The sequence below is a fragment of the Lissotriton vulgaris genome, chromosome 1_1 (genome assembly GCF_964263255.1).
Source record: "Lissotriton vulgaris chromosome 1_1, aLisVul1.2, whole genome shotgun sequence".
Classification (NCBI taxonomy): domain Eukaryota; kingdom Metazoa; phylum Chordata; class Amphibia; order Caudata; family Salamandridae; genus Lissotriton; species Lissotriton vulgaris.
Window position 1 is genome coordinate 1,037,231,039 of NC_141685.1, and position 27,091 is coordinate 1,037,258,129.

Below are 27,091 nucleotides of genomic sequence, written 5' to 3' on the forward strand. Positions count from 1 at the left end.
GCTGCACAATATTCAGCACCCATCTGTCCTTTGTTATGGATCTCCACTCTTCCAGATGATGAGAAACACTCCCTCCCACCGGAGTGGCGAACAGTTGAGGAGGATGCAACAGCTCAGGGCTTGGGAGGCTGTTTGGAGGCAGACTGCTGCTTGTTATTGTTGCCTCTGCCTCTGCCAGGACGCCTCTGCTGAAATTGGGTTTTCTGTTGAGTTTGGGAAGACCATTGAGGGGTTTGTAGCCTCTGCTGGTAAGGACGCTTATCCCCCTGACGAAAGCGCTTTTTAAATTCCGCTTTTCCAAACCCACAGCCTTTACAGTGTCCATTTCGGTCATTTCATCGTCAGCGTGTGGACCAAAGAGAGAAGAACCATTAAAGGGGAGGTTCAAGATTTTCTTTTGGGCATCCGGTTTGAGGCCCGTGAGGCGGAGCCACGCCGAACGTCGTGAACAGATGCCATGAGAGTAGCCATGGGCCGCGAGGTCAGAGGCATCTGCCGCGGCACTAATGACCTGGTTGGCTACGAGTCCTCCCTCCTGTAGGATTTCGACAAAATCCTGTCGATCTTCCTTCGGAAGCTTCTCTGTGAAGCGAGTAAGGGAGTCCCAGAGGGACCTATCGTACCTCCCAAGTAGAGCAGAAGCACTGGCCACCTTCATATATGAAGCAGGGGTGCTGCATACGGATCCATTAGTTTGCTGTCCTTCTCTGGGGGTACCGAAGGTGAGGTAGAGGCTGAATGAGACTTCATGGCAGCCACCACGATAACTGAATCAGCCGGAGGGTCCGATCTTAGGAACAAGGGGTCCTCTGCGGGCGCCTTGTACTTCTTGGCAAGCCTTGATGGAACAGAACCTACCACGGCAGGCGTAAGGAAGGTAGCCATTGCCGGTTCAAGGAAGCCGGGCACCAGAGGCAGCAGAGGTCTAGGCGCTGTCCGGTGATGGAGTGTGTCGAAAATTATAGAAGTAGGGACCACAGGAGTATGCAGAGAGATGTTCAGCTTCTTTGCTCCCCTGCCCAGCACATCTGTGAAGGTTGCGATGTCATCAATAGGTGAGGTTCTTGACAAAGGAGTGGAGGAGAAGGTCGGAGAATACTCCCGGACCGTAGACCTCGTGGAAGAGGATCAAGATGGGGATCTAGTGCGTCCTCTGTGATGAGACCTGTCTCGATTGCTGTGCCGACCCCTGGATCTAGACCGATGTCTATGCGGAGATCTTGGTGTGGGGGAAGGTCTTGGCTTGGAAGGTGTTCTGGGCCGTACCGGAGAGCGTGATCTGGTAGGAGATCTTGGTCTGGGTGAAGGACGTGGCCTCTGTGGAGGAGACTTAGTCGGCCTGACCGGAGTGCTTGTCCTCGGAGCAGACGGAGAGAACGTGTGGGAGTAATTTGAGCCCGGACTACTGCGACTGCCCGAAACAGCTCCCTGAGGATGCTGAGATGATACACTGCGTGATTTGTCCACAGATCTGGGGGACGCTTCTGGAGAGATCTCCACGATGTTCAAGTGAGGAGATGAAGATCTGTCCCCTGATGACCTGGAGCCAGGAAACTCCACAATCACCGTGTCCTGTACCCTCGACGGCGAAAGCTTCGGCGTCGAAGACGTTTGTGTGACCAATGGCGTCGAACGGGGCCTTGATGTTCTCGACGTCGATCGTCCACGCCTTGGCGATCTCGACTGCGATCTTCGGCGTCGAGTCGGTGACCTCGACGTCTATCTTCCTCGACGTCGAGTCGAAGGCAAACCTCCATGGTGTCCTGTCGACGACGACCTTCAACGTCGTGTCAACGACGACCTTCATTGACGTCGTGTCGACGGCGACTCCTCTTGACGTCGCCTAGGTGTCGACCTCCTCGACGTCGAATGGTGGGATCTCCACGACCCTCTCGACGGCGGCACGCCAGCCGGCGGAAATTTGGAAGCCGTCATAATTCTCGACGCTGACCCCCTCGAGGGCGGCGGAGAGTGTCTCGACGTCGACGGAAGCCTCGACGTCGACAGGGACTTGGACACATCAGCAGCCACAGACTTCGAGCCCGAAGTGTGGCGTCTTGACGTCGACTTACTTGGCTGCGACGGAGGCTTCGGCGTTGCGATGGTGATTCAGAAAAGCGTCTGGGCCTCTTCGACAGCGACTTCGACGGAGATCTTCTTCCTTACTTCCTTTTTCTGGAGGCAGGAGATGCGGAACATCGCCGTTTTTGAGCATGCTTGCTTGAAGAAGACGTTCTGGGGACCTCCATGGCCACCCACCTGATGACTTTTGTCTTTCTCCAAGAGGGAATGAAGTCTAATGCATTCTCTGTCGCGAAGAGTCCGCCTAGAGAACTTCTGACAGTGATGGCACTGGTCAGGGTCATGTGCATAAGGAAGGCACACGATGCACACAGAGTGTGGGTGAGCCAGAACCATCTTCTTGTCACAAGAAGGACACTTCTGGAATAAAGCAGGCCTTCTGACCGAAAAAAAATTGTGGAACACCACAAAAAACAAAGCAGAAGCCTTACAAGCCCAGAAGACATCGAATTTTCTGAAAATTTCTATATGATCCGGGATTCCGCACTTAGGCGGGGAATATTCATAGATTATGACTAATGATGAGTATCCCCTGGATGAGAAAGGTATGTTCCAAGCCTTGTGACAAACAGGTTCTACCTTGAGCAAAAACGATGTACAAAGTCCTTAAGCTTGCCTACTGTGTCTGAGAATACTATGGCTATCTCAAAACCTCCAATCATTATTTCACACATTGGTTTGTATTTGGAACAATCACCTAAATTAAGAGCTGCGACTTCAATGCACAGCACACTTCCCGATATCCTCGTCCAATTATTCGAAATCAGATTTGTCCGCAATTAATTTTACCACGCAATGTTTTTTCATTTTCCTTCTGCATACCTTTGTGAAGTGCCAAATGATACCACAATAAAGACACTTTGCTTGTAAAGAAGGACACCCCTTGTCCTGAACAAGGTGCTCCTTGCTGCCACACCTATAATAACACCATTTTTTCCCCTGGAAAATTCTTTCGTTTTCCTTTTAAATGCTTCAGATTCCTTGCTTTTGCCCTTATTGGTGACTTTACAGACTGCCCCACCACAGTTGCTACCCAACTCAGAACTAGGGGCTTGATTAGGATCGCGGTTTTCCCGCATCCTCCGGGCCGGCGGAAGCCACCGCCGGCCCGGAGGATGCGGAAAAATCGTAGCGGAGGCACAGAAGACCCACCGCCAAATTAGGATGGCGGCGGGTCTCAAAATCCGTCCGCTGCTTTTCCGCCGCGGTCGCCTTCCGACCGCGGCGGAAAAGCTCTAACATGGCTGGCGGTGTCTGTCAGACACCGCCAGCCATATTAGGATAGCGGAAAATATATGCTTTTCCACAGCGGCTTTTCCGCCGTGGAAAAGCATACGGATATTGCCTTCTGGGGCCCATTGCGGGCCCGTTGGTGACGGGGGTGTGGGGGGGTGCACATGGGTACCCCCCCTGCATTTGCGTGGACAAAGCAGCAGGCACCGCGCGGTGCCTGCTGCTTTGTGCATGCAAATGCCGTGCATGCTTTTTTAACATTGCGGCGGGAGGATGTGACCGCCACCCTGGCGGTCACATCCTAATCTGCACGGAGGGACCTCCGCAGCCCCTGCGGACGGTCCCTCCTACTCTATGGTGGCGGACGGACTCAGGTCCGTCCACCATCATAATCGGGCCCTAGGTGTGGAATTCACTACTGCTTTAGCACACCTCCTAGACATTTCACTTTTTTTTTAGCAATCACAATTATATCCTTGAGAGGTGCATCACCTCTCACCCATAGTCTCTCCTGAAGGTTTGAATCATTGGTGTGCATAATAATTTGGTCTCTCAAAAGTTCATCGTGTAGAACGCCAAATTTGCAGGAAATGGCCAATTTCTTGAGCAGTGAAACAAAGTCATCAATAGGTTCTGTCTTGCCTTGTTTCCTTTGGAAAAAATTGTATCTGTCTATGGCTGCACAAACAGTGGGTTGGTAGTAGTTGTCCAAATCCTCCAATGTATTTAAAAATACATTCTGCCCTGCACCTGATCTAGTTTTTGTTTCCATCTGACTAAAGACTTTTACCCTTCTGGACCCAAATTATGTAATAAAAAAAAATTCTTCCTTTTAGGTGAAAACTCATCAACTCCTTCCTCAATGGTACTGATGTAATTGAGAAAGTACTCCTTCCATTCTGGCCATTTCATGGGTGGTTCCCCCCAAGCTGGTAGAAATAGCAAGGGTGTAGTCAGCGAGAAGGTCTGAGCACACATTTTTGTAAGGGTACACCCTCGTAGAACTGTATAAATTCCTCCCAAATACCCAAAAATTAGCCAGAAGAGGAAACAGAAACAAGAGCAAAACAATGCTGACAGAACACAGAATGTCCTTATTTTACACAGTAGTGCATAAGGTTTGAATTGGTATGGCTAGAGGTGTATCACCGTATAATTAAAATGACGCACTAGAAGTGAAAAAGTGGTACAGTATGTGCAAGTGCACGCAGGTGTGCGTGCCACCGAGTAAATATGCTCAAGGAAATTGCTGCTAAACGTAATACATATGCCTGCAGCTGTGCACATCACCGAATGCTAATATAGGTGTGCAACACGCCGGTTACATAGCACCATAACCCACAAACGAAGTGCATTCCAGTGTGGTTGTACAGCGGCTGTAACTTTAGCTCGTAACCCGGGAGACAGCAGTATGCCGGCTGACGGCACAAACAGGAGTCATGTGGGATGCGTGCGGACTTCGGGCCGACTTACTAGGCAGCACAGAATAATGGCTACTTCATGCGCTGTCCCTGCCACGCTTCTCAGGTCAGCAGGAAACCTTTGGCGGTCAGGGATAAATCCCTTAAACCTGGGGATGTCATCAAGGTACAACTCCCCAGGGCTATTGCTGTGTTTTTCCGACCCGACACACCTTACCGAAATCTTGTGGCACCTGTAATTCCATCGGTGCTGGCATGCAGGAAATCCACGGTGGCATGCAGGAACAGGAGACATCTTGTTGAGATGGCGCTGCCGCAGGCAAGTATGGACATCGCCAAAACGTAAAGGAGGGACAGCAAGAAGAAGTAGGTAAGTTATATTTTATTCAGATAATAGCAAGTGGGAGAACACAGGAACAGGTCCTATGCAGAGGACCGTATTTTCCAACTGACCTATTCCCCACATTCTAATTGGAACCATGACTGCGTGGCACCCTGTTGCCATAGTTCCATGGCAACAGGACACCACAATAGCCTTTTGGGAAACATCATTTACAGTATGGAAGAAGTGGGATAAGAATGTATTTTATGAGGTAATGGAGTTATTTCATTCATTATTGAGACTTTATGAGAGTAATCATAATCTTGTTGGTAATTATACTTTTTCTTCTTTCAGGTATTATTCCTTCTTCCTCGCTATTCCCTTCCTAATCCCTTTCCCCGAGTGATCACCCTAACACTCAATTAATTCTAGTATACGAAATTGGGGGTATCAAGAGGTGGACCTATTTGTGCATCATTCGGATCCTGAGGAGTTATCTTCCGCACACATCCCGTGCAAGTGTGACAGAACTATGCACCCACAAATTCATCTCCTCCCTATCAGTTCGACCTACAAACATGGCCACCTTGAATGATGTCCTTCGGGCATTAGAGGAGGTACAACAACAGTTAATCAATTCTTGGGCTTAAACGCTGCCCTTAAGGATAAGTTAGAGAAATTGCAGAGAAACCCATTTGATGCTTCTGCTTCTCAGATACAGGTTCATGTACCCCAGCAGGTTTCGTTAGCATCCCCAGAGAGGTTTACAGGTGACCCACACAAGGTTTTAGGTTTCTTAACATAGATCTTGTTAAATTTTTCATGTAAACCAGCTGCATTCCCAAATAATCATTCAATAGTAGCGTTTGCCATTTCATATTTAGCAGGGGATGCTGCCAATTGGGCCGTCCTATTAGTAAAAACAATGATCCGGTTTGATCAGATTGGAACGCTTTCCTTTTCGAATTCGAACCAGTGTTCGATAGCACGGCTACCACGTTTAGCAATGATAGAGAACTTCTAGAATTGTAACAGGGCAAAACCTTATTAGATATATGACTTTCTTTAATCGGTTAGTAGCAGGGGTGGCCTGGCCCATATTACCAAGGTCTTAAAGATTACATGAGGACATATTAGCTCAGATAGAGCCTCAGCCAGAAAATTGAACAAATGTAATGGTTCTGACATTAAGACTTTTTTAAATACAAATTTTATTAATTTGCAATGAGGCAGTGAAAACAGCCCACAGTGCCACTGGGTCAGCATAATGTCCATCTCAGTGCGCAACACTGTGGTTTACAACAGTACATAACAATCCTTCAGATATAGGCATTCACAACTTAGACCCGTACCTACCCTCAGTTCAGGATCTCGCAGTTCATATTAGTTCACTCTGTGAGCCCTCCTGCCAACCTGGCGACCCTGCATAAGTAACCTCCATTAACCCCCCCTCCCATCCCCCCCAACTCCCTCCAAATCACCCCCCACCACTCCCAGGCATGCAGCTGAAACCATAAATCATCTATATTTGAACTATAGACAGTTCAACCATGTATCGGGCGCTACGTCCCATGCCTCAGCTAGTGGTACCAAGAGATGGGAGGAGTAGCATGGCAGTCCCACCTAGAGGGGCCCTCGAGGCAACAGGATAATCCCGGAGTCACTCCCCTGCTAACTAGTCCGCCCTTCCTGGGTCATCTGCAGCATCGTCAGTCGGGTGTTTTAATAAGTCCACCAGTGCCACCCATGCCCGTGCCATCTCCAGCATTCTTTCATTCTCAACTGAAATTAAGACTTCATCACAGACTGACTGACAGAGCAGGAGAGAGAAAAAGGTTGAGAGAGGTCAGTGGGTTCTTTCGATAGAAGCTACCACAAGCTGGTAGTAAATAGTGAGAATATTGCTGAACCTATGGTATTAGGAGCAATAGGAACACCTCTCTCTAAGGATGAAAGAGAGTCTTGTAGACTCAATGGTCAATGCATGTATTGTGGAAAAAAAAGACACTATGTCCAGGAGTGTCCCACCAAACCCAAAACACAGTCTTCGGCCTATCTGAACAAGAAACTTGCGGTATCCGTTTTACCATCAACGTCTATAACCAATAAACCTCCCATGTCAGACCCAGAACCAGAGTGGAAAGTACCTTCTCTTTCCTTGAATGCTACAGAGGAAACCGAGTCACACATATTGGTTCCTTTTTTTAAAAATGTTTTTTATTGTCATCAAGAGGACAAATAACAGTAAACATAAATCAATATGAGTAACATATCATAATCAAAAAAAAAAGGAAGACAAATAAGACAACTCTATCATATCGAGAAGGTGAGAAAAAAGCAAGAGCATTTACAAGAAAAGCAATCACAAATGACCCAAACGTATCGAGATATTGATATAACATAGAAATAGAAATGCACCTCCTTATTTGATTAGTCTGATGTCTCCAGAGCCATGGGTCCCCATATTGCTTCTAGTTTGACCATGGAACGGACGCCCCTAGCTTTGGCCAGAGCAGCTTCAAAGCCAAACGTTTCCCTAATAATGGTCAACCACTCGCCAATAGATGGCGGTGTCGGGGAGACCCATGCTCGAGCGATAGCTAATCGAGCGGAGATCATCAGAATTGAAAAAAGTCATGCCAGTGCTGGTTTGTCTCCCTTTTAGCCTAACATGATTTCCAGAACTGTTAATGAGGGATCCAATCCTAATTTAAGATGGAGCACCTGGCCCATCTTCTGCCACTAATCCTTCAATTCTGGGCACTCTATAAACATATGTATAAGATTAGCAGCATATGTCCCCCATTTAGGGCATGTTATCTTATCACCAAAGTTGTTCCTTTGGGACATTCAGCGATCTTTTCAGGCATGTAGCACAACATGCATATTGTGCAAAATTGTTGTAATTGTAAACTCACAGAGTGGACTGAATCACCTACGTTTCCTAAGGCCTGTTTAATCACGCCAGGTGTTATGTCTACCCCCAATACTTGACATCAACGCATCGCTAATTTTTCACTTCCAACCAACCTAAGATTGTGCAGATGTTTGTACATATCGCCAATTAGGGACTTCGTTTTTTCCCCATATAGACAGTCCTTGATCATTGAGTAAGTTATCGTGTTCAATGTCAAGTTTTTCCCCAGGTAGACCCTGAGCTGCAGATATTTAAAAAAAGAATGGACGGGTAGTTTATTATTAAGTCATAAACCTTCAAATGACTTAAGTCCACTCCCATCATACAGATCACCTAAGCATGTAATCCCATACTTGAACAAGGATTTACCAGCATGGTCATGGAACACCTCAGGAAGCATAGGATTCCCCACAATGGGAGTTTATCATGAAATAACGATAGTTTGCCTCTGGCAGCCATAGTCTGCCATATATAAATACTGCCCCTTACTGTCTTATACCTAACTTGCTTAAAGTAGTTTGGGTCGTTAGTACGGTATAAAAATAGTTGGCAATTGTTTCCTAGAATCAACCGGTAAAAATAATCTTTCTGATCAAGACCGAGGAGGCTGCGGAAACGTCCAGCAAAAGCAGCCCAAAAGTACATTTTAAAGTCTGGTAGGCCTAGTCCACCTTGATTATAAGGAGATTTAAGCAGATCAATCGCCCGTCTAGACTTCTTAAACCCACATATGAAACTGCTAAGGATCCCCTCGAGTTTAAAAAAAAATGTATTAGGGACCCGTAGGGGGATTGACCTAAACAAATGTAAACAACTAGGGAGTATTTTAATTTTTATTATATTACATCTCCCTAAGATCCCTATGAAATGTGTTACTTACCTGTAACTGCAGTTATCCAGTATTGGTGTCTTTCATAGATTCACATGCCTGAATCATTCCCCGTCGTCGAGACGGGAGTCTCCGGTACATAGAAAAGTAATGTCCTATAGACATACATAAAGAAAAGTAGGCCTAAGGGCCTTGCCTTAGTAGCCTATCTATGTCCTTTTGTAAAAAGGACCAAACTCCAGAAGGTAGCCAATCAGCTACCACCTCCCTCTAGAACCTTCCTGTCAGGAGCCTCAGTCTCTCAGATTTTCGTACGCACCAAGCTAGGTAGGCGTAATACTTGTCAGAGAAAGAAGTGAGTCCTTCCAGGGGAGGCGGGAGGGTTGCATGTGAATCTATGAAAGACACCAATACTGGATAACTGCAGTTACAGGTAAGTAACACATTTCTTATTCAGTATTATGGGTGTCTTTCATAGATTCACATGCCTGAATCAGAGTAGTAAGCAGTACATTATGCACATTTCTGATGGAACAGCATACAGTAGTCTTAGATAATACATATCATACTACTAAAAGCCATCAACAAGTAACAAGAAAATAAGTAAATAAATGTGCATACCAGCGAAGGATGGCGGGAAGGAGGAAGGCTCACCTCACTGGAATAGATGGCGAAGCACAGCCTGGCCTACTGCTGCATCCTGCATCAGTTCCGTATCCAGGCAGTATTGCCTGGTGAATGTATGCAGCGACTTCCAGGTCGCTGCCCTGCAAATGTCCAATATTGGCACCCCAGCAAAGAGCGCTGCCGATGTGGACACAGCTCTTGTAGAATGAGCTCTTACTTTGGAGTGTAACGGACGTCCTGCTTTGTCGTGGCAAAAGGCAATTGCCGAAGATATCCATCGTGAAATACTTTGCTTGGAAAGCGGCATGCCTTTTCTTGGTCTACTGAAAGCGATGAAAAGCTGGTTCGTTTTCCTAAAATGTTTTGTCTTGTCGAGGTAAAATTTAAGACACCTCTTCAGGTCCAAAGAGTGCAGAGATCTTTCAGCTGCAGTGCTTGGATTTGGAAAGAAAGATCGGAGGACTAGAGGTTCATTTAAATGAAAGTCCGCGTGGACCTTAGGAATAAATCGAGGGTTAGTTCTTAAAACCACTCTGTCTTCCTTGAACTGCATGAAGGGATTTTGTATTGAAAGAGCCTGTAGTTCGCTGACCCTTCTTGCTGAGGTCAGGGCCAAAAGAAGGGCCGTTTTCCAGGAGATGTATTTGACATCTGCTCTGTGAATAGGCTCGAAAGGGTGCTTCATCAACTGGTTGAGGACCACATTAAGATGCCTTGTTGGTGGAATTCTCCGTGGGCGAGGAAAGGATCTGTAAAGCCCCTTAAGGAATTGTTTTATTAACTTGTGTGACCAGAGAGAGGGTCCTTTTGAAGTTCTTGTAAAGCGAGAAATTGCTGCCAAATGTACTCTGATAGAGGCATGCGCAAGTCCCGCCTGTGCCAGACGTAGCAGATATGGTAGTAACTGCTCCGGAGTAGCCTTAAAGGGATGTAGATCTTTGTCCTTACACCAAATGCAAAAGCGTTTCCATTTTAACGAATAGGTCTGATTCGTGCTCTCTGCTCTTGCTTTTGCAAGGACATCTTTGCACTCCTGCGGAATGTCTAGTTGACAGAACTCTCGGTACTTAGGAGCCAAGCCGATAATCTGACAGATTTCAGATTCGGGTGCTGTACCTGGCCGTTGGACATCGTGAGCAGGGACGGATGTTGGCCCAGACGGATTGGCGGGTGGACTGAGAGGCGATGGAGGTCCGTGAACCAATGCTGCCTCGTCCAGAACGGGGCAATCAGAATCAGGGTGCAGTGTTCTGTCTTCATTTTTCGGAGGACTCTTGGTATCAGGGGAAATGGCGGAAATGCGTACGCAAACACGTTGCGCCATGCAATGGAAAATGCATTTCCGAGGGACCGCAGTTGGGGAAGCGAACTTGCGAAGTTGCGACATTTTGCGTTCTCCCAGGGGGCAAAAAGGTCGATCTGTGGTCTTCCCCATTCCGAAAAGATGTGATCCAGCACTTCTTGTTCCAGCTCCCATTCGTGGGACAGCGATCTCTGTCTGCTTAGAGCATCTGCTATGATGTTGTCCTTGCCTGGAACATACTCCGCTGACAGCGTGATACTGTGGAGCACAAGCCAGTACCAGATTTTCTGCGATTCGCGAGATAGTGTGAGCGAGCGCGTTCCTCCCTGTTTGTTCAAGTAGTGCATTGTCGTAGTGTTGTCGGTCCTGACAAGCACTGGGGAGTTCTGGATGCGCGGTAGGAAAGCTTGCAGAGATATAAAAACTGCCCTCAGCTCTAAGAGATTGATATGGAGCTGCTTTTCTTGGTCCGTCCACTTGCCTCTGATCTGCAGCTCTTGAAGGACCGCTCCCCAACCCTCTAGGGAGGCATCCGTAGTTATCACTTGTGGGGCTGCAGGCAGCAGGAATGTTAGTCCTTGCGAGAGGTTTTAGGACGACCTCCACCATAGCAAGGCTTTGGACATTTGCCGTGTTATCACAATGCGATCCTCGTAAGAGCCTGTGCTCTGAGTCCATTGCCTGGTCAAGGCCTCCTGCAGAGGGCGCATTCTGAGCCGACAGTGTGGAATAAGCAGGATACATGAAGACATCATCCCCAGGAGGGACTTGAAAGTGCGGACCGGCAAAGTTTTTCTCGAGGCAACTGCGGTGGCCAGAGTGATAAGCTTGTGCTTCCTTTCTTGAGATGGAAATGCTTTTGAACATTCTGTATCCAATGTCGCCCCCAGAAAGGTAAGAACTCGGGAGGGCTGTAAGGTTGACTTCTCGTGGTTGAGCGTCAGACCCAGTTGCTGGAAAAGATTGAGACAAGCGCTGGAAGACTTGACTGCGCCTTTCAAAGATGGTGCTTTTACCAGCCAGTCATCGAGGTATGGGAAGACTTGGTGTCCTTGCTGACGTAGGAAGGCTGCCACTGGGGAGAGGCACTTGGTGAAAATTCTGGGTGCCGACTTGAGGCCGAATGGGAGGACACAGAATTGATAGTGCTGACCTGCCACTGCGAATCTGAGAAGTTTTCTGTGGCCTTTGTGAACAGGGATGTGGTAGTATGCCTCTTGCAGGTCTAAAGACGTCATAAAGTCTCCTTCCTCTAGTGACCCCAAGATCTCTTGGATAGTCACCATACGGAACGATTGACTCTTCAAGAATGTGTTGAGTGCCCTGAGGTCTAGGGTGGGCCTCCATTTTGTATTAGAAAGAAGCGGGAATAGAATCCCTTTCCTCTGTGAGCTGCTGGTACTCGCTCTATTGCTCCTTTCTTTAACATTGAAGAGACCTCTAGAAGGAGTAATCGTAGACGCCTGTGTTGAAGCTTGCGAGGAGGAGGAGTCGGAGAATTGTATTGAATTCTAACGAATGTCCGAATTGGATCAATTGGAGCACCCACCTATCAGTTGTAATTGATCTCCAATTGTCGAGGAAGTGTGTTAGTTTTCCTCAAAGTTTGAAAAAATGAAATTGTGGACGGACTGGCTGTTGGAAAAGGTCATTGGCGTCCGCCAGCGGTTTTCTTCTGATTTTTTCCCCTGTAGTTAGACCTTACATACGAGGTCTGATGACCTTGTTGCTGTTGATATTGGGATCTGCCTTGGTTATAGGAATATGAGGATTTGCTCTGGTAAGAACCTCTGTAAGAGGATTGACCTCTACCTCTGCTCCCTCGAAAGGACTGGTTCTTAAACTGCAATGTGCCCAGCGCTCGTGCAGTGTCCGTATCTTTTTTGATCGTTTGCAGGGACTCATCGATTTTTTCCCCAAAAAGGTGTTGGCCCTCGTAAGGCATGTCCAGTACCTTGGTTTGGACCTCTTGGCGAAAGGATGTAGCCTTAAGCCACCCCTGCCTTCGCAAGACCGCGGCCCCTGCTAGCTGTCTGAAGCCGGTCATAGCCACATCTACGGCACAATCGATAATTTCTGATGCCGATGTTTGGCCTTCCTTAAGGAGCGATTGTACTTCCTCTTTGAAGTTATCTGGTAGTTCCGCCAGATACGGGGCAATATCCTCCCACAATTGCCTATTGTAGCGGCCTAGTAACGCAATGGAATTAGCCACTTTCACAGTCATGGCCGACGTGGTGGAGAAGCGTTTGCCAATACTGTCAAGCTTCCTGCCCTCTTTGTCCGGTGGAGCTGACAATGGGGATGCCGGATTCCTTGAGTTCTTTTGTGCTGCCTGGGTAACAACTGAATCTGGCTTGGGATGCCTGTGAGAAGTTGGCCTGATATGCAGTGCTCACTATTCTAGTGATCACTATGTATCATACCAAACGACCCTTATTGATGATTGGTTGTAAGTCAACCTTATAGACCAGCTATCCTAGTAGCATGGACAAGAGCAGTCTTTAGGCTAAACTCTAGAGGGCGTGTTAAGCCAGCTGTTATACCATCGCATATACCCCTTGAACACCAAGTGAAAGGACACCACACAAGTTGTTATGAAAATAAAAGGATATTTATTTATAACACAACAGCCCTGGACTCTTTATGAGGACAGGGCGCTAAGCACAATACAAAACTCTTAAAGAAATACTGAAAGTCGCACAATTTACACAAATGCCCGAGGGGCACGAAAAACCATATACTCTGGAAGTGGAATGCGAAATTACTAGCAGGTAAGTACAACTCTCAGAGACTTTAGAAACGCTAGGCCTACAATACTGAACCCTTAGATTAGAAGCAGGAGGCCTAGGGACGTCGTGTGCAGAGTGGAAACTCTCACGCGTAATGCGGGACAAAGTCTATGGATACTAGTAAATGCAAAAGTTAGTGTTCTCGGGCGAACCCGACTAGGTAGGTCAAAAACGAAAGTGGATCTAGACACTTAGAGAGTGGATCTACGCTGGAGCACCGTGGTACTCGGTTTACCTAGCCCAGGGGCTGCGGCTGCATAGGGTTCAAGTGTCGTCGGGAATCCTCGTTGACGACCCAGGAGCCTGAAGTGGAAGTTGCTGGCAGGCGACCAGTGAAGATGTTCCGGGCTGATCCAAGGACTGGATCAGTTGAAGAAGAGTACCTATAAACAGAGGGGACCAAGTTCTGAATCACTAGCCAGTGATTAGGTGGGCACCAGGATGGCACCGGACGAGGTCACTCAGCCAGGCGAAGAGGTGACACTGGATTCTGCTGCTGCACGGACCAGGGCGCTGATGTCGACCAGGCTGGAGGTCTGCGAGCTGTCCCACGTCGGATGTCTGCTGCTGGCGATGCTGGATCCGGTAAAGGAGGCAACAAGCCTTGGCTACGGCAAGCCCACGTGGCGACACAAAATGGCGTCTTGAGTGGACCAGGAGGGTCCGAGGAGGGTCCCCTTCAGGAGGAGACTAGGGCCAGTCTAGAGGAGCTAGACCAGCGGTGAAAACAACGTAGGTCGTCGTCTGGAGGGTCACTAGCCAACGGGCAAGTGACCGGACAACGTAGCAGCAACCCAGGAGCAAAAGGGCCCCACCCGGATCTGGTGGATGCTGGGGGGCTGGACTTCGGTGCTCGTGCTGCTTGGGGTTGGGGCTTCTCTTACCCCAGTGCACCCACTCGAGGGTCCCTCGGTGGTCGTGCTGGTTCAGTGTCGTGCTGGTTCTGATGATCGCCGGGTCCTCTGGGCTCGTTGCACCTACGGGTCTCAGCTGTGCTGTAGAGGCAGGTTGAGGTCAGAGAGGGCAGGGAGTCCGGGCCTCGTCGAGCTGGGCAGTCTGGTTCCGGAGGAAAAACGTTTCAGCAAACCGCAAGATACTTAGGTGGTGCCTGCTGCTGCAGGGTGACTACTCCTTAGTCACAAGGGAGAAATCTTGAGAAGAAGTCTTGAGTTCCTTTCGTAGAAAGTAGTTTCAGGATTCAAAGATGATCTGATTTGGAAGGGTCCCCGCTCCTACCTTTATTCTAAAGAAAGGGGCTGGTACGCGACTAGGTCCTGCCCATGGGTGGGACCAGGAAGGGGGGTGGTTACACCCCTCTCCCCTGTCCGGACTTTCCCCAGCTCAGGGGCTGGTGTGCCCCTGGAACTGGTTCAAGCCGGCATATGCACAGTGAGCACCGGGGTGCCACTTGCAGTCACCTTCCTATTCAGCCCTGCCTACCTAGGATACACAAAACCCTGTCTGGGATGGTGCTAGCACCGCCCCTGACAGGAAACCCTTTGTCCAAGCTCTCCTCGCTGGAAGGACTCCCAGCAGCAGGAGGTCAGACTTGTGTCAGTGGTGGCAGCATCCATTTTGTGATGCTGAGGCTTGAGTTAACTTTAACAGGGGATCACAGTTACATACATGTTGTGTCCCTCTAGAAGGGTGGAATGCTAACCCGATCGCCAGAATTGGCGAGGGGTTAGTATTCCAATTCGTATGACACCTTACTCGACATGTTTTGATAAAGCGATACCAAAGTTGGCAAATAACCGCGAGGATTATAAGGCACTTAAGACTATATGGTACGCGTTATCATGGAACAGCTATTAGGACTTGGTTCCGCAAGCTGCAGACGGGCTCATGCCAGAGCACCATCTCACATAATTCCAAGCACTCTGCCTTCAGGATTGTCAAGGCCTGCCATAGGAGTGACTGATAGGAATATATGTGTCCATTTTAGGGTTAGATATAGGTATACTATATCTAAAGCAAAGGGTGATTACACCACCTTGCCCCAGCTGTCGTGCAGCCAGTTGTGTCAGATTTAGATGGCCAGCCAGGGGTGGCATAATACATGCTGCAGCCCCTGGTAGGCCCTGGGTACACCTATGCGCTGAGTTACAGGGTCTGATAAGGTGGCCCAGTACCAATTGGTATATGCACCTAAGGTACACATGTCAATTTAGTGAGAGAACAGCTAGGCTGTGGGTCTGATTAGCAGGCCCACAGCCAGGGAAGTCGTAACCCAGTGAAGCAAAAAGCAAAAATCTGGGGTGATCATAGGATTGCAGACCCTACTCTCCTACATGACCCCCCCCCCCCCAAACTTTGGGACAATAAACTAACCTTGACCAGGTGAGTCTTCTTGCTCTAAGTGGAAATACCTGGAGAGCCCATCCGCATTGCCATGATCAGTGCCAGGTATATGCGCCACTGTAAAATTCATCCCCTGTAGGGAAATGGACCACCTAAGTAGTTTGGGGTTTTCACCCTTCATCTGATTTAGCCACAAGAGGGGCTTATGGTCGGTCTGAATCTTGAAATGAGTGCCAAACAAGTATGGCCTCAGTTACTTCAGAGCCCAAACCACAGCAAAGGCCTCCCTCTCAATATCTGACCAATTTTTCTCTCTGGGGGTCAGCCTTCTGCTAATAAAAGCAAGGTGATGGTCATGACCATCAAAATTCAGCTGAGATAGAACAGCTCCCACACCCAACTCAGAAGCATCTGTTTGGACAATGAATGGTTTGGAGTAGTCTGGACTCTTTACGATAGGTGCTGTGCACATGGCCTGCTTTAGGTCATCGAATGCTTTTTGACAGCCTGCTGTCCACTGAACTTTCTTTGGCATCTTTTTGCTTGTCAGGTCATTAAGTGGCGTCACAATTGATCCATAATTTCTGACAAATTTCCTGTAATAACCAGTCAGGCCCAAGAAAGCTCGAACCTGAGTCTGGGTGGTTGGAGGAGCCCAGTCCTTGATGGACTGTATCTTGCTCTCCAGTGGCTGAACCTGGCCTCCACCTACAAGGTGGCCCAGGTATACAACCTGTGTCTGCCCTATCTGGCACTTTGTGGCCTTGATAGTGAGACCTGCTGCTTGCAGTGCCTCTAACACTTTTCTCAGGTGGACCAGGTGATCCTCCCAGGTGGAACTAAAGACAGCTATATCATCAATATATGCTGCACAGAAGTCATCCAGCCCAGTGAGAACTTGATTCACCAGCCTTTGGAAGGTGGCAGGTGCATTTTTCAGACCAAAGGGCATTACCACAAATTGATAATGCCCACCAGGGGTAGAAAATGCTGTCTTGGGCTTGGCTTCCTCAGCTAACCTGATTTGCCAATACCCAACTGTCAGGTCAAATGTGCTTAAGTAGTTGGCAGAAGCCAATCTATCTATAAGTTCATCTGCCCTTGGTATTGGGTGGGCATCAGTCTAAGTGACTGCATTGAGGCCTCTGTAGTCTACGCAAAACCTCATCTCTTTCTTACCACCCTGGGTGTGAGGCTTTGGCACTAGAACTACTGGACTAGCCCAAGGGCTATCTGAGGGGTCAATGACTCCCAGCTCCAACATTTTCTGCACTTCTGATTTAATGCAGTCTCTGACATGATCAGGCTGTCTGTAGATTTTACTCTTAACTGGCAGACTGTCACCAGTGTCAACCTCATGGGTACACCAATTGGTTTGACTGGGTGTCAGAGAGAACATATGTCTAAAGGATTGAAGAACTTGTTTGCAATCCTTTTGCTGATGCTCAGAGAGGCTGCCACAAAAGACAACACCATCTAATGACCCATCATCAGGGTTCTGAGTGAGCAGGTCTGGGAGAGGGTCACTCTCTTCCTCCTGTCCCTCATCTGTGGCCATGAGCAAGCTCATGTCCTTCCTGTCGACATATGCCTTGAGCCTATTCACATGGAGCACCCTGAGGGGGCTCCTGGGAGTTCCAAGGTCCACCAGGTAGGTGACCTCTCCCTTTTGCTCAATGATTGTGTGGGGCCCAGACCATTTGTCTTTGAGTGCTGCTGGGGCCACTGGCTCCAACACCCACACCTTCTGTCCAGGCTTGTACACAGTCAGGACAGCCTTTTGGTCATGCCAAGCTTTTTGGAGTTCTTGGCTTGCCTCAAGGTTTTTAGAAGCCTTTTCCATATACTCAGCCATCCTGGAGCGGAGACCAAGTACATAGTCCACTATGTTGGTTGCAGGCTTTTTGAGAGGTCTCTCCCATCCTTCCTTCACCAAACACAGGGGTCCTCTGACAGGATGCCCATACAGAAGTTCAAAAGGGCTGTAGCCAACCCCCTTCTGTGGGACCTCTCTTTAAGCAAACAAAAGGCAGGGTATCAGGACATCCCATCTACGCCTGAGCTTTTCAGGTAGTCCATGAATCATCCCTTTTAGGGTCCTGTTGAACCTTTCAACAAGCCCATTGCACTGTGGATGATAGGGTGTGGTGAACTTGTAGTTGACACCACATTCCTTCCACATTGCAGTCAGATATCCTGACATTAAGTTTGCACCTCTGTCAGAGACAACCTCCTTAGGGAAGCCCACTCTGGAGAACACTCCAACTAGGGCTCTTGCCACAACAGGTGCTGTAGTGGTCCTAAGGGGAATAGCTTAAGGATACCTGGTGGCATGGTCCACCACCACCAGTATAAACTTGTGCCCTGATGCTGTCTGGGGTTCCATTGGACCAACAATGTCAATCCCCACTCTTTCAAAGGGTACCCCCACCACAGGTAGTGGTATAAGGGGGGCCTTTGTTGTGCCACCTGACTTACCACTGGCTTGGCAAGTGACACAGGAGCGACAAAACTCCCTGGTATCTTCATTCATGTGAGGCCAGTGAAAGTGTGAGACAAGTCTGTCCCAAGTCTTATTCTGGCCTAAGTGTCCTGCAAGGGGAATCTCATGAGCCAAGGTAAGAAGGAAACCTCTCTGAGACAAGGGGATAACCAGCCTCCTGGTTGCACCAGGCTTGGGGTCTCTTGCCTCTGAGTACAGGAGTCCATCATCCCAGTATACCCTGTGGGCACCTGTGGCGTTCCCTGCAGCCTCAGCAGCAGCCTGCTGTCTGAGGGGTTCAAGAGAAGGGCAGTCTAACTGTGCCTTCCCCAGGTCTTCTCTGGAGGGTCCCCCTGAACCCAGAAACTCAACCTGATCAGGTTCAAGTTCTTTAGGCTCAGTTTCCCTCAGCTCTTTGAGGTCAGCCTCCTCTGAGACTTGATCCACAACCTGGGGCAAGGGGGAAGGCAATGCCTTAACCCTACTGCTCTTCTTCTTGGAAGGTGTCTGGTCCATTGTTCCAGGATCCAGCACCTGTTCAGTGGGGCATCTTCTGGCCTGTGACCTAGTCACAGCAAGCACATGTGCTGGCAAGCCTAACATTTCAATGTGAGTCCTCTGCTCCACTTCTGACCATCGTGATGACTCCAAATCATTGCCCAACAAACATTCAACTGGGAGGTCTGAACTAACCACAACTTTCTTTTGGCCACTTACCCCTCCCCAGGAGAAATCAACAATTGCCATACTATGGTGGGTAGTGACATTGCTGGCATTGGTCACTAGGTAGTCTGTACCTTGCATGATCTGACCAGGGTCCACAAAGTTAGGTGTCACCATTGTGACACTGGCACAAGTGTCCCTGTAGGCCTGAGCCATTTTTCCATTTATAAAAGGTGTCTGTCTGTATTTGCCCAAAGTATTGGGACTTGCATCAGGGGATATATCCACATCCCCTGTACAGACAAGGACAGCCTGAGTGAGTGTGCCAACTAGGTTGTCATACCCCTCAGATCCCAAGGTTAACCCAACTAATCCCTTGGGAGGTGCACTACCACTACTGGCTGTACTAGGGGGTGCAGTTGCCTTAGGGGCTGTAGTGGTAGGAGTTTGCCCTCCTTTCTTGGTGCACTCACTAAACCAGTGAGTTTTACTTTTACAGTTTTGGCACCACCTTTTAGACTGGCCTTCTTGAGTCTTCTTTTTCTGCTGTGAAGCCTGACCCCCACCCTCTTTGGTTGGTTGGGGGCCTGTCGAAGACTTCTGGTCATTTTGCTCATTCTTATTATTACTCTTCTGGTCTGCTTTCTTCTGACCACCCTGGTTCTGAGCCTGGTTCTGCTTGACCCTTGTTCTGACCCATCTGTCTGCCTTCTTTCCCAATTCTTGGGGAGAGGTCAGATCTGAGTCAAGAAGGTGCTGATGCAACAACTGGTTCTGACAGTTATTTAAAATCTGTTCCCTCATGATCAGATTGTACAACCCTGAATAATCAGTAACCTTACTGCCCAGCAACCAGCCTTCCAAAGCCTTAGTGGCACAATCCACAAAGTCAGACCAATCCTGAGACTGAATTTTCTGGGTATCCCTGAACAGCAACCTGTACTGCTCAGTGGTTAAGCCAAACCCATCAATTAGTGTATTTTTCAGGACTTGGTAATTGTTAGCATCCTCAGCTCTAGTAGTGAGGAGCTTATCTCTGCCTTTGCCTTCAAAGGAGAGCCACAAGATAGCTGCCCACTGACTCTGGGGGACACACTGGACAGTGCAGGCCCTCTCCAAAGCAGTCATCCATTTATGGATATCACCCCCTTGTTTAAAGGGGGGCACTATCTTACTTAGGTGTCTAGTGTCTAAACTCCTGTCCTTTTCTCTAGGTAAAATGCTGCCACCAGTGGGGTATGTCCCACTCAATTTCTGCTCTCTAGCAAAGGCAAGTCTCTCTTTGGCCAGGGCAAGTTCTTCCCTTTCAATCCTCAGATTGACTTCCCTCATCTTGGCCTCATGCTCTCTCCTCTGAGGGGGATGTCATCCCTCTGTGAGAAGAGGTCTGAGAGCCATTGGTTCGAATGGATCTGTTAGAGCCTCTGGATAGAGACCTAACTCGTCCACTCCCAATGTTAAGCCTGCCTGAGAGTGGGCCTGGGGCTCCCCCAAGTCCATTCTCATGCCTACTTAAGTTGGTCCTGGTAGTCTACTTACTTCTACCTGACCCTTGTCTGCCTCATCCCCTGACAACTCCTGATCCTCCTCCTCTCCTTCACTAACTGTTCCATTGAGTTGGAGGTCAGGGTCCCCAAGGGTTCCCTCTAAGGGGGACATGTTCCCATCTGGATTAGAAGGGCCTGTATTAGAAGCCCTCCTGGCATCATAAGTCTCTAAGAGACCAATCAGGAATGGGATGGTAGGGTTAGAACCCTGTTTTAGCTTACTGGAGGTACACACTTGTCTCATCTCCTGGAAGCTAAGAGCTACATATCTTGATATGACCTGTGGAGGGTCAACTGACACAAGGGGGGCCTCTGAGTTCCCTCCTTTGTCTGACATGCTTTTCTAGTGAGGTGTAAGTGGTGCACTTACCTACACTATTTGTTTGCCTACTGATCCCTTGCTAAGAGTTGTAGTCAGGGTGTGCTAAGCCCTGTTGAACTACAACAGCTGGTTCAGTAGAACTCAGAGTATTCTAAGCTAAGTTATATGTACCTTGGTACTTATGTGATCTTTCAAATGATATTCTTAGGATACGTGAGGTAAAACAACAGCAAGCTCAAATCCCAACCGCTGCTCACCAATGTGAGAAGTTGGCCTGATATGCAGTGCTCACTATTCTAGTGATCACTATGTATCATACCAAACGACCCTTATTGATGATTGGTTGTAAGTCAACCTTATAGACCAGCTATCCTAGTAGCATGGACAAGAGCAGTCTTTAGGCTAAACTCTAGACGGCGTGTTAAGTGTTAAGCCAGCTGTTATACCATCACATATACCCCTTGAACACCAAGTGAAAGGACACCACACAAGTTTTTATGAAAATAAAAGGATATTTATTTATAACACAACAGCCCTGGACTCTTTATGAGGACAGGGCGCTAAGCACAATACAAAACTCTTAAAGAAATACTGAAAGTCGCACAATTTACACAAATGCCCGAGGGGCACGAAAAACTATATACTCTGGAAGTGGAATGCGAAATTACTAGCAGGTAAGTACTACTCTCTGAGACTTTAGAAACGCTAGGCCTACAATACTGAACCCTTAGATTAGAAGCAGGAGGCCTAGGGACGTCGTGTGCAGAGTGGAAACTCTCACGCGTAATGCGGGACAAAGTCTATGGATACTAGTAAATGCAAAAGTTAGTGTTCTCGGGCGAACCCGACTAGGTAGGTCAAAAACGAAAGTGGATCTAGACACTTAGAGAGTGGATCTACGCTGGAGCACCGTGGTACTCTGTTTACCTAGCCCAGGGGCTGCGGCTGCATAGGGTTCAAGTGTCGTCGGGAATCCTCGTTGACGACCCAGGAGCCTGAAGTGGAAGTTGCTGGCAGGCGACCAGTGACGATGTTCCGGGCTGATCCAAGGACTGGATCAGTTGAAGAAGAGTACCTGTAAGCAGAGGGGACCAAGTTCTGAATCACTAGCCAGTGATTAAGTGGGCACCAGGATGGCACCGGACGAGGTCACTCAGCCAGGCGAAGAGGTGACACTGGATTCTGCTGCTGCACGGACCAGGGCGCTGATGTCGACCAGGCTGGAGGTCTGCGAGCTGTCCCACGTCGGATGTCTGCTGCTGGCGATGCTGGATCCGGTGAAGGAGGCAACAAGCCTTGGCTACGGCAAGCCCACGTGGCGACACAAAATGGCATCTTGAGTGGACCAGGAGGGTCCGAGGAGGGTCCCCTTCAGGAGGAGACTAGGGCCAGTCTAGAGGAGCTAGACCAGCGGTGAAAACAACGTAGGTCGTCGTCTGGAGGGTCACTAGCCAACGGACAAGTGACCGGACAACGTAGCAGCAACCCAGGAGCAAAAGGGCCCCACGCGGATCTGGTGGATGCTGGGGGGCTGGATTTCGGTGCTCGTGCTGCTTGGGGTTGGGGCTTCTCTTACCCCAGTGCACCCACTCGAGGGTCCCTCGGTGGTCGTGCTGGTTCAGTGTTGTGCTGGTTCTGATGATCCCCGGGTCCTCTGGTCTCGTCGCACCTACGGGTCTCAGCTGTGCGGTAGAGGCAGGTTGAGGTCAGAGAGGGCAGGGAGTCCGGGTCTCGTCGAGCTGAGCAGTCTGGTTCCGAAGGAAGGACGTGTCAGCAAACCGCAAGATACTTAGGTGGTGCCTGCTGCTGCAGGGTGACTACTCCTTAGTCACAAGGGAGAAATCTTGCTCTCTCCTCTGAGGGGATGTCATCCCTCTGTGAGAAGAGGTCTGAGAGCCATTGGTTCGAATGGATCTGTTAGAGCCTCTGGATAGAGACCTAACTCGTCCACTCCCAATGTTAAGCCTGCCTGAGAGTGGGCCTGGGGCTCCCCCAAGTCCATTCTCATGCCTACTTAAGTTGGTCCTGGTGAGTCTACTTACTTCTACCTGACCCTTGTCTGCCTCATCCCCTGACAACTCCTGATCCTCCTCCTCTCCTTCACTAACTGTTCCATTGAGTTGGAGGTCAGGGTCCCCAAGGGTTCCCTCTAAGGGGGACATGTTCCCATCTGGATTAGAAGGGCCTGTATTAGAAGCCCTCCTGGCATCATAAGTCTCTAAGAGACCAATCAGGAATGGGATGGTAGGGTTAGAACCCTGTTTTAGCTTACTGGAGGTACACACTTGTCTCATCTTCTGGAAGCTAAGAGCTACATATCTTGATATGACCTGTGGAGGGTCAACTGACACAAGGGGGGCCTCTGAGTTCCCTCCTTTGTCTGACATGCTTTTCTAGTGAGGTGTAAGTGGTGCACTTACCTACACTATTTGTTTGCCTACTGATCCCTTGCTAAGAGTTGTAGTCAGGGTGTGCTAAGCCCTGTTGAACTACAACAGCTGGTTCAGTAGAACTGAGAGTATTCTAAGCTAAGTTATATGTACCTTGGTACTTATGTGATCTTTCAAATGATATTCTTAGGATACGTGAGGTAAAACAACAGCAAGCTCAAATCCCAACCGCTGCTCACCAATGTGAGAAGTTGGCCAGATATGCAGTGCTCACTATTCTAGTGATCACTATGTATCATACCAAACGACCCTTATTGATGATTGGTTGTAAGTCAACCTTATAGACCAGCTATCCTAGTAGCATGGACAAGAGCAGTCTTTAGGCTAAACTCTAGAGGGCGTGTTAAGCCAGCTGTTATACCATCACATATACCCCTTGAACACCAAGTGAAAGGACACCACACAAGTTTTTATGAAAATAAAAGGATATTTATTTATAACACAACAGCCCTGGACTCTTTATGAGGACAGGGCGCTAAGCACAATACAAAACTCTTAAAGAAATACTGAAAGTCGCACAATTTACACAAATGCCCGAGGGGCACGAAAAACTATATACTCTGGAAGTGGAATGCGAAATTACTAGCAGGTAAGTACTACTCTCTGAGACTTTAGAAACGCTAGGCCTACAATACTGAACCCTTAGATTAGAAGCAGGAGGCCTAGGGACGTCGTGTGCAGAGTGGAAACTCTCACGCGTAATGCGGGACAAAGTCTATGGATACTAGTAAATGCAAAAGTTAGTGTTCTCGGGCGAACCCGACTAGGTAGGTCAAAAACGAAAGTGGATCTAGACACTTAGAGAGTGGATCTACGCTGGAGCACCGTGGTACTCTGTTTACCTAGCCCAGGGGCTGCGGCTGCATAGGGTTCAAGTGTCGTCGGGAATCCTCGTTGACGACCCAGGAGCCTGAAGTGGAAGTTGCTGGCAGGCGACCAGTGACGATGTTCCGGGCTGATCCAAGGACTGGATCAGTTGAAGAAGAGTACCTGTAAGCAGAGGGGACCAAGTTCTGAATCACTAGCCAGTGATTAAGTGGGCACCAGGATGGCACCGGACGAGGTCACTCAGCCAGGCGAAGAGGTGACACTGGATTCTGCTGCTGCACGGACCAGGGCGCTGATGTCGACCAGGCTGGAGGTCTGCGAGCTGTCCCACGTCGGATGTCTGCTGCTGGCGATGCTGGATCCGGTGAAGGAGGCAACAAGCCTTGGCTACGGCAAGCCCACGTGGCAACACAAAATGGCGTCTTGAGTGGACCAGGAGGGTCAGAGGAGGGTCCCCTTCAGGAGGAGACTAGGGCCAGTCTAGAGGAGCTAGACCAGCGGTGAAAACAACGTAGGTCGTCGTCTGGAGGGTCACTAGCCAACAGGCAAGTGACCGGACAACGTAGCAGCAACCCAGGAGCAAAAGGGCCCCACACGGATCTGGTGGATGCTGGGGGGCTGGATTTCGGTGCTCGTGCTGCTTGGGGTTGGGGCTTCTCTTACCCCAGTGCACCCACTCGAGGGTCCCTCGGTGGTCGTGCTGGTTCAGTGTCGTGCTGGTTCTGATGATCGCCGGGTCCTCTGGTCTCGTCGCACCTACGGGTCTCAGCTGTGCGGTAGAGGCAGGTTGAGGTCAGAGAGGGCAGGGAGTCCGGGTCTCGTCGAGCTGGGCAGTCTGGTTCCGAAGGAAGGACGTTTCAGCAAACCGCAAGATACTTAGGTGGTGCCTGCTGCTGCAGGGTGACTACTCCTTAGTCACAAGGGAGAAATCTTGAGAAGAAGTCTTGAGTTCCTTTCGTAGAAAGTAGTTTCAGGATTCAAAGATGATCTAATTTGGAAGGGTACCCGCTTCTACCTTTACTCTAAAGAAAAGGGCTTGTACGCGACTAGGTCCTGCCCATGGGTGGGACCAGGAAGGGGGGTGGTTACACCCCTCTCCCCGTTCCGGACTTTCCCCAGCTCAGGGGCTGGTGTGCCCCTGGAACTGGTTCAAGCCGGCATATGCACAGTGAGCACCGGGGTGCCACCTTCCTATTCAGCCCTGCCTACCTAGGATACACAAAACCCTGTCTGGGATGGTGCTAGCACCGCCCCTGACAGGAAACCCTTTGTCCAAGCTCTCCTCGCTGGAAGGACTCCCAGCAGCAGGAAGTCAGACTTGTGTCTGTGGTGGCAGCATCCATTTTGTGATGCTGAGGCTTGAGTTAACTTTAACCGGGGTTCACAGTTACATACATGTCGTGTCCCTCTAGAAGGGTGGAATGCTAACCCCGTCGCCAGAATTGGCGAAGGGTTAGTATTCCAATTCGTATGACACCTTACTCGACATGTTTTGATAAAGCGATACCAACGTTGGCAAATAACCGCGAGGATTATAAGGCACTTAAGAGTATATGGTACGCGTTATCATGGAACAGCTATTAGGACTTGGTTCCGCAAGCTGCAGACGGGCTCAGCTCATGCCAGAGCACCATCTCACATAATTCCAAGCACTCTGCCTTCAGGATTGTCAAGGCCTGCCATAGGAGTGACTGATAGGAATATATGTGTCCATTTTAGGGTTAGATATAGGTATACTATATCTAAAGCAAAGGGTGATTACACCACCTTGCCCCAGCTGTCATGCAGCCAGTTGTGTCAGATTTAGATGGCCAGCCAGGGGTGGCATAATACATGCTGCAGCCCCTGGTAGGCCCTGGGTACACCTACGCCCTGAGTTACAGGGTCTGATAAGGTGGCCCAGTACCAATTGGTATATGCACCTAAGGTACACGTGTCAATTTAGTGAGAGAACAGCTAGGCTGTGGGTCTGATTAGCAGGCCCACAGCCAGGGAAGTCGTAAACCAGTGAAGCAAAAAGCAAAAATCTGGGGTGATCATAGGATTGCAGACCCTACTCTCCTACAATGCCCAGTAAGGCAGGCTGCTGCTGTTGTTGGTGCCTTATACTTTTTGTCCAGCCGTGGTACTACTGCGGAGACCAAGGCTGGTGTCTGCATCAGCTGTTTTCCCTGTTCCCATATGTGGTCGATGATAGGAATGGATCTTGTTGTTTTCCTAACAGGGTCTTTAAAATCATATAGGAAGCAGTCTGTTTCATGGGATTCCATTTTCATATGGAATCTCGTGGCCGCTCTCTCCACCAAATTGTGAAATCCGCCAATGTCCACTGGTGGTGAGTCCGACGTAGCGGGTTCAGGAGTGCCCGGAGATGGAGCGATGTAGTCCTCATCATCCCTATGGTCGGACTGGTCGTCCCGAATCTCTCCCTCTTCTGGTTCTTCGACTTCTTCGTCAGAAGACGGGACATTGTGCCCTGGTTCTCTTTCCTGACGGATCACCAAATATGATGGTCTAGGACGTGAGGATGGTGTTGATCCAGATGTAACTGGATTTGCTTCCATTGAAGGGGCAGTGGTTGGTTCAGGAAAGCGCTGCTTATAGTCTTGGATCAAGAACCGTAAGTCTGAAACTATAGACACCGGAAGGCATACCATAGGTGCAACCTCCGTCTGGACATGTTCAGACTCTTCTGTTTAAACCATTTCATCTCCCTCTTCATCGGTGCTTTGGCACTTTACTATGAGATCCGAAGGACTGTTGGCCTGTCCGTGCTGGTCTTCATCTGATTCCTCGTCCTGTAATATAGGTGACGGGGGGTAGCTTTTGCATCCTACTGGGAGATGTTAAATCAGGGGTTATAGGTTGTTTCGTGCTCTTTTTTGTAGGCGGCTGGCTGGCAGCTGACAACGGAGAAAACAAGTCCAATTGTTTCCATGGCGTCGACGATGGCGTCGTCGACGGTGTCGTCG

At 49.0% G+C, this 27,091-nt stretch overlaps 1 protein-coding gene and 1 pseudogene across 1 annotated transcript in view; both read right to left on the bottom strand.

Moving 5' to 3' along the window:
- Positions 1 to 27,091, bottom strand: part of SYCE2 (synaptonemal complex central element protein 2) — a 521,719-nt gene that overhangs the window by 127,669 nt on the left and 366,959 nt on the right. The window lies entirely within an intron of this gene.
- Positions 114 to 26,683, bottom strand: LOC147748476 (uncharacterized; annotated as a pseudogene).